The following is an 8,748-nucleotide window of genomic DNA, read 5'->3' on the forward strand; positions in this document are numbered from 1 at the left end:
TCACAGAAGTAACAAATGCTATATGCGCAAACGACAGAGATGATAATAATACAACTAGTTGTAATATAGTACCCAGGCAATGAATAACATCCATTAGTAATGATGATTTTTACTATTCTTACGTACAATGGTTTTGTATCCTGCACGCGCGTTCGTCGATAAAAGCGCTCCAATGTCACGTTGTTCTCTGCTATCGCCTTTCGCATTGATACAAGAGAACTGTCTTGAAGCACTTTGACTATTTTTCTTGAACTCAATACAAGCCTTGATTGTCCCGTGAAGTCCAATTTCGTTGACGATGGACTCAAATAACAAAATATGAATGACGCTATTAAATGGAGATGAAAACCTTGTGGCCTGTAGTGAAATTGATGCATAAGTAGGTGAACGCAACAACAGCCGTAGTTAGTAACGACTGAGTAGCTATATATTGTCACGAACTGCTATTATATCACAATTACTATTTTAGGTTTTCAGCCATTGTGGGCTATTATTATTCACAAGCTAACTCTATATGTAGATGGGCACACCATGGATCTATATCGATCTGCCGATTTTGTCGGGAAATATAATGAAAGCGTAATTTTTTTATAAACCAATACTTTTTTAGGTGTTTTTGATTATAAGACTGTTCTATATATATATATATATATATATATCCGCTTTGCTCAAGCTAGACGGAAATGAATTGGCTAACTAGAGCCTAAATGGTTTGGCCGTAGCAAATTTGTGCGGAGTTTGTTGTGGATTGATCGATATTTTTACGTTGTAAATACCCAACCAGTCCCTTAGCACATAGCTTGTCAACAGTCTTTGCTGAGGGTTGATCAAACTTTTGAAAGAAATGTATATTTCATGGACCATATACTCAATGAAAAACGCCTGATTCAACTGCTTAAGATATTATTATTAGATTACTTACTTTATGATGTATTTACCACCTGCTTATGTGTCCTCTATCCAGATAGTTTACTGGACTTCACACTTTAACAAAAATAATAGCAACGGTCATCTCTCTATAAATATATGTGAAACACATACCGCTTGCGAATCGCCTTATATGCCGCTGATTGCGACCATATGGCGTTTGTAGTCATTACAGATCGATAACGCCGGTCGTAGGCAATCTTGTTAAACAAATCGCTTTGTTTTTTGCATATGTGGCTGGTTATTTAGTCGAATGCGCGCTTACCTAATAATATGTATCTTAAACAGGTATTCTTTTGAAGAGACGATATCATTCACTCCTTTCAAAGTACCCCCTTGCGTCAAAGCAACGACCGTACTTTATCCTACACAACAATGGCCTGATTACATGTAATGATGATTGACCGACTTACCCGCACGCTATTTAACAACTAATACGGTTAGATGCATGCGGAAAAGTCAGTTATTAGTTGATTGTGACCTTATATTAGTGCAAGTGCAAGGCTAGATGTTCAATGTTCCTTGTTTACACTTCCCTGTATTTGAGCTCTACCTAAATCGACATATGCTATGGTAGTTAGTGTAGTTTCTGTAGATGTAGTTCGTAGCTTGTACGACAGCGACCATAATTAGGACGAAGCGACTTTGCTTTATAAGAAAAGCAAAGTGACCATGCAATACCTTTACAATATATAATTACTAACACTGAAGAGTATATACCGATTAGTGGTTGAGAGAGTAGTTGTTGAATTCAACCGCAGGGAGTGCTATAGCACGAATAAAATAGTTGAACGCCGGGTCCAATTGGGGCCTGATAAAGTTCTTCGTTTCTTCGTAGGCTTCAAATAGAAAGAAGCAGGTCATTAGTTGGCTCCAGCATTTGAAACAGATCAACATCAGGAGTCTTTTTCACATTATAGATGGTTTACATTGAGGCATAACTGGTAATAATGTAAGTGCCCATAACAGGTAATAAGACAGAAAGAGAAAAGCCATAAGGTCAGATAAGCCAGTCCACTAAAAAGGAAAAGTAGCGGCCGGATCTGATTACAGGACACATTATCCCACCGTCTAGCTTTCAGCACGTTGCAGATTGTATTGATTTATGTATCGATGACACTTGGAATAGTTACGTTAGAAATTCAAGAATTAAGAGACTCTATGAATACACCAGTTGCTTCTATTTGGTATGACACTATTTTATCTGGAGTTTTCCTACTTGTCCTGTTCTTAGGTCAAAGTTATCACTAAGTAATAATAATTATAACAGTAATTATAAGAGCTTTGCTGTCGCTGCCGGTAGCGGTAGTCGTAGTACTAGTTATAGAATGTACTAATAAGTGAACATCTTATATATTGATGTGTGTATGTACGACCTAAATAATTATTGCGCTTGGTACCCTTACACTGTCATGGTGAATTGCTTCATAAAGTAGAATTTATTGTTACGATTATAATAACAATAATAATATTAAACACTAACAAACTGCGAATAACAAATGATTTTAATCTTCGGTTATTATTTTTAGTTGTACAAACATACCGATAGAATCTGATAATACAAATAAAAACAATGTTTTCTTATTTCGTGGAAAGTACACGGCTGCGTTTTTCGTATAGTTTGCCTTACTACGATCGACATATTGAGCATTCAGACACCTAATGCACGCATTCGTCTCTTAGTTGACGTTTTTTACTTTACATATTACAGACGCCTACAAATTCGTTAAGGTATTACCTTGATAGGCTCTTTATCCTAGCTTGATTACACGCTTTCGCACGTTGCCACAGGCTGTTTGATAAATATACATGCCGTTGCATTATTACCTAGCTGGAATACAGCGTCTACAGTGAAGTCAGATATTTTAAGGACAGCATGTAAAATTACCCGCCCCTATGTTCAGAATATGAACAGGACTATAATATGCATTAAAAAGTTCCACTAAATTCAACTCGACCTTACTCAGTTTGAGTGATGATCGAAAAGAAAAAAACAACTAAATGAAAACTGCCAAAGTGGCTGTGAATTTGATTACACATTTTTCAACTAATTTGGATAAAAAGGTTAAAAAAAACTAGAAGCCTGCTCCGTAGCGCCTTATTTTAAAAGATAATTCTTTTTTTATTAATAACTCAGCTTAAATTGATTTGAAATAGTGTTTTTTATGCTCTAAAATGCCGTTTTGAATCACAGGTTTAAAAAAATATATTTATTCTACTCTCTTTATGCCTCAATTAAAATAATTAGATTATAGGAACGACAAAATAGTGTTAGCAACATGGCTACCATTTTTCTGTACTCCATAAAAAACTTACGCATACTATTTCGCCCCCTCAACAAAGAATAGTGTGGCTAAAAGCAAAATTTTCAGTACAAATCAAAGTTTAGATCAGCTTCAAATTAATCCAGACTTATCGGAACAACAAGCTCACCCAGCCGCTCACTCTTCACACTGCGTTCTCCGAGTTGAACTAATTAAGTCGAAAGTTACATAGACTACTGAGAAGAACTCGTTACTGTTAGGCTACGTCATACACTTCTTCCTACCTTCCTATTTTTCACGAAAGAACTCTCTATAAAAAAAAAAGCGCACCAGTAATATAATTTTTACTAAAATTCTGAAGTCATACAAATTTATAAAGGTTGGCTAAAGAGCGATCTGTGCTGGTTCTATTTGAAAAAAAATAATGCATTACTACTTCTACTACACTAGAATGGTACTAAATCTGTACTAAACTGATCTTCTCCGTATATTTTATGAATAAACATATGGGAAAGTGCTCTAGTACAGTCAGACTACTGGTGATAGTAAATCGTAGAATAGTAAATCGTTATATATTACAAAATTTTGGTATTGAAAAATATAAACAACAAGGAATAATAAGAATAGACATTTAAAGGAATGTAATACAAAAATGTATTAATTAGCAATAGAAAACACCACGCATTTTATGAGTAGAAAAATTATATTATTTGTGGGCTTTATTTTTTAAATTTAAACCCACCTTTAAAACACAGGGCGTTCATAACAGTCAAATATTGTGTGAACATCAAATATCTGCAGCATGTATGAGTGCCCATAAGACCATGAGTGCCAGAACGTAGATCATATACAAAGACTTAATAAGATTACAGAGAATAGTGTATATACTCATATCTATATATTTTTTATTCCGATTAATTTAGTGTAAATATTCGTAGTAGGAACTACGAACTTCTGTCACGTGCTTCTCATATTTTCGTCTCCACGAAGTCACAGCCTTGACGCAACTAACACTCGTTGTCATTTCATTCGTGTAGGTCTGGTCAAATGAAGTCATGCAGGGCAATCGTTAGTATATTTTAACAAATTGCTTTTTTACCAGAATCGCATCATAGAAAACGGTAATTAATCTATAAAAATGCATTTACTTAAACCGGGACGAAGGAGCAAGAGTAGGCTGACGATTAGATAGGAGCTGGCGTTACGATTAAGAGAAAATATGTATCCGGTTGAACCAATGAAAATTTCCATTTCAATCAGCCCGTAGTGCAACTAGATACCTATTTTTGACAAGCTATATATTGAAAATTTTCCCCATATTAACCTATACTTAAAATACCTTTCGATTTCCTGTATGCTATATGTACCTAAATGTCTTATTCTATAATAATATAACGGGTCGTCGGATCTTCATCGTGCCTATGACCTTTAATCGCTTTCAGTGCGAATATTCTCTGTACAGACAGATAATTTCACAATGTGTTTTGTGTTTACCTAGCTGATACTGATCTATTTAAATAAAGAAGGACCACACTCTATTATAAAATAGCGACCCATTGCACTATTGCTTGCTACTCTTTGCTGTGGCAATATTTATTGTTGTGACATGTCAACACATAACGGGTTACGACCACGCATACAGATAACACTATTAACTGATGCAACCTAGCATTACTAATTATTCAACTACAACTCCTTTTTAATATAGTGGGCGCGTGTGGAATAAGACAGCCCTCATAACATGCTACGTATACTATTTTTCTCGTGTCACGCATTCAATCTGTCAACGATGAGGTTATCTTCGCAAGCTATCACTGACTCTCTCATTCACTTGGTGACCTATGTTGCCTGTTTCGGTTTCGGGTAACTAAGTCCTTAGACCTTTTTGTTACAAATGAGATCGTATTTGCCGCCGTTTCTCTCTGAATATGTTTTGAAATTATGACATGTTGTCATGACATTATAGTAATAGTGGATTATGTGCAGATGGTTAATTGGATGAATGTAACGTCATGTTGGGTTTTTTTAGTTCCGCAAATTTAGCCGTCGGAAGGGGTGGAGGAAATAGTAAAGCTCAAGAAGCATTTAACGTGCTTCCGTGCGCAAGTACATCGATCTTGTAGGGCTGTGATAGACAATAGGCGCGTGCCAATATTGAGGTACCGCTTGCATTACCTTTCTTGCTTCCTGCTCAAATAAACCCGAAGTTCAACAGATCCGGGTGCAGGAAGGCCTTTGTTTGTAATCCATTTTATCATCATACTTGACACGCTGGGCAACTTCTGCAAGCATTTTTGCGCGCTCGGCTGCGAAGCTGACGCCGGGTAACCACCCCGACCGGACGGCTTAATCGTCAAATTTTCTCAACACCGCGTTGTCTGCGTACAGCTTTAATTTTATTCAACCGGTCACCTTGGCTCTCAAAATTATTATTTGTATAAATACTGCTAATATTTATATTTGTGCTACTATTGTTGTTGTTGTTAGTACTTCTAATTTCGTTATTGTCGTTGCTATTAATATTATTGTTCTGAATGTCAAGCGTGATGTCGGCTACACATCTTATGATGTCTTGCTCAACCTTTGGGTTGTTATTCCGTTTCACTCGACGTAAGACAGTGATGTTCTCTTTGGTTTTCGTAGGTGACGTTGATTCGTCTTTCGGTGATCTTGTCGTGAGTGCTGGCAATTTATCACTTACGAATCGATCTGGCACTAAACTCCACAAAAATTCTTGTTTATCTTGCAACCAGTGCTGCTGAACCCCAATCACACTCCCTGGGCGACAGATTCTTAGCCAAGCAATGGCCTCATCAGCCGCTAGAAGAAAGTGTTTCATTATATAACAGGCGATTAGGGTTCCGGTGCGACCAAGACCGGCTTTGCAGTGCACAGCTACAGCGCCATCGGCATGCTCACATATTTCGATAAAGCGGAGCATTATTTCATCTGTCGGAGTACTTCCGTCGAGAAAGTACAGGTCGTGATGTCGAAAGCCATTATCAGTGAACTTACTTGCATCGTACATTTTTTTATTCAATCGGACAACATCGGTAACGCAATGTTTACGGAAATACGAAAAGTAGGTCTCTGGTGAATGTAATGTTTGACTGTTCTCGATACGGGCAACATTGTGCGGTCCACAAAAAGCAAGTATCTTCTTCGGAAGAATCCAATTAAAGTCTCCGTTTTCGACTCTCTCATAAAATTCATACTCATCACAGGAGAACGTCGCAAAGTCTAACCATTTAAGCTTAAATGCTTTTTCCACAGCACACAAACAAGATCTTAAAGTCAACGGATACGTGTTAGGTCCTAATGCAGCATCTCTAAACGCTATATAATCTATCTTAGTTTCAAGACTGGCTATTGCTTCTTCGGCCGTTCTTTGTAGACTTAGCACTTGAAAGGACCCCATCAAATAGGCAGAATTCACTCTATGACGCCCATCTGTTCCGCAAACATGGACGATCTTCTTATGGAATTTCTTCGCACTGGAAAGTTTACGCTGCACTTTAACGCAGTACCTATATAACATCGATAGATTGAGTGGGCCGAAGTCATTGTAGAAATTCTCATATACCAATTCCTTATCAATATTAAACGAGTGCACATCTTTTCGAGCCGATAGTTTTGCGGCAACCTCCGCCGAACAGCACACGAAATATAAACGACCAGGAATTATCGTACTAAACTGTTCGCACTCAGATGCTGTGAAGAACGTAGGCTCTTGTTGGAGTTGTTGTTGTTGTTGTTGAATAGGGAGCATAAGTTGTGTCTGTGGCTGGTGGGCCTGGGTTCCGATCCCAATGTCCATTGTCTAGTCGGACACGTCGCAACAGAGCCCAATTGCTCTACGCTTTTTCTAAGCAACAAAACGTCAGCGTTAGTGCGCCTTCACCGACCACGACGCAGACAACAAGGCCCACATCCAGCTGTCGCTTTTCCCCACATAAATCAGTTCCTTCGAAGTGCCTTCTTTGACCTCTCTTCCTCCTCCTACGTGATCACAGACAATGGCCAATTATTTGACCGATGGCTGAAATGGTCCGAACGTAAACAGGACACTTCGACCAACAATGACATAAAGAACATTTCGATCTTCTTCATGGCAACCAGTACACGAAACAGGTAAAACAGATGATTTCCACCAGCCGTCTGATCTGTTTCGTTGTGTCCGTGCTGTACTACTAAACACAAGTTTATTAGCCTAACAGCGAAACAAAAGGACAACGTTAATTCACTAAATAGGTATCTTTGTAACTGCTAAGATGCGAACGAATTGGTCAATTGATTTTTTGTTGCTGGCTTGTGGGGGCGGTTCACGGCTGCGATAGTCATCGAATAGTAGCAACAAAACAAAGACAAGGACCGCTGCGGGAGCATCGGAGCACAACTGACCACAACAACAACAATTCCAGCAACAGCTGCTAGAGCTTTTTCCGCCTGCTGTTCCTATGCTCACTACCGCTGTTGCGTAGCAGGGAAAACTATAAAGACAAAGATGAGCCAAAACTGAGTGGCGTCGTCTGCTCGACCCGGGCAGAGCGAAGGAAGAAGATGGCGGAAGCAGCTGCCCTCACCTCAAATAGACAGTTACCTATGCATGGGTTGCACAGGTACATGCAAACCCTAATAGTCTTTTCCCAAAAAAAATAAAAATCTATATCTCTAACATCTTCAGATCAAACTAATAATAAAAAGAAACTTCAATTATGGACATTACTATCCATAACAACTCTGTAGACAAAAAGCTCTTCGTTTAAAGGCTTTCCTTAAGCTCGAAAGGACATATTCGCTCTATTTGCATTATTACAGCGCAGTACTGTATCAAACAAATTCTAGTCACGTCCTTCAAAACGAATACGGCAGTATTCAGTGCACGTGTGCCATGTCCTCAAATCTTCAAAAATGATTTTGAACTCAATCTAAGGGACAGGCTTGAGCTTTACTTTACTTTGTGCTTGGGTTTACTAGATCGTTTCAACGTTTCAGATGCTTTGAGAAAAAAATCGCAACAGTATATGGTGAACACAAAAATGGAAACTCTTCTTTACATGTTTGAAGTCTCTAAGACGTTTATTGACTAGTATGCTTTTGCTTGAAATTTAATTTTTGGCACGATTCATGCATTAAGCTTTCATTTTAATTGGGTGTTTACTTTCATTCTTACTTATGTTTCAAAATAATCCAACCCGACATGACCCGTTTGGCCTATAAATAGTGAACGAACGAGCGAGTGTGGCGTCACAGGTTCAGTCACTGCTCCAGGTTTGACGGGCCTGTTGTTGACCTTTTTTGACACCATAGGCAATATAGTAAAGTTTAAACCGTTCGAAACACTTAAATTCTGATTCCCGTCCGTATTTTCTGCTATTCCTATGGAACGTTTTTCTATTTTAATGAGGAAAACTAAAAACTAGAGAGAACCAGGTGTAAGGACGAGGTAGACATTACCTAAGCGATACAGAATAACGTTGTGTACTATTTTCGTACATTAAATTAATTGTATGAAACCAAACAAAAAATTAATGTACTGCAAGTATGAACATGGTAA

The 8,748-nt window shown here is 38.1% G+C and overlaps 1 pseudogene across 1 annotated transcript; it reads right to left on the reverse strand.

Moving 5' to 3' along the window:
- Positions 1-3,875: 3,875 nt before the first annotated feature.
- LOC111246761 (dual specificity protein phosphatase CDC14C pseudogene) lies at positions 3,876-8,730 on the reverse strand (annotated as a pseudogene). Its single transcript, XR_015322912.1, has one exon. The product of XR_015322912.1 is annotated as a dual specificity protein phosphatase CDC14C pseudogene (transcript).
- Between the last annotated feature and the right edge of the window lie 18 nt (positions 8,731-8,748).

This window comes from Varroa destructor, unplaced genomic scaffold (genome assembly GCF_002443255.2).
Source record: "Varroa destructor unplaced genomic scaffold, Vdes_3.0 BEIS01000003.1, whole genome shotgun sequence".
NCBI classification, from domain to species: Eukaryota; Metazoa; Arthropoda; class Arachnida; order Mesostigmata; family Varroidae; genus Varroa; species Varroa destructor.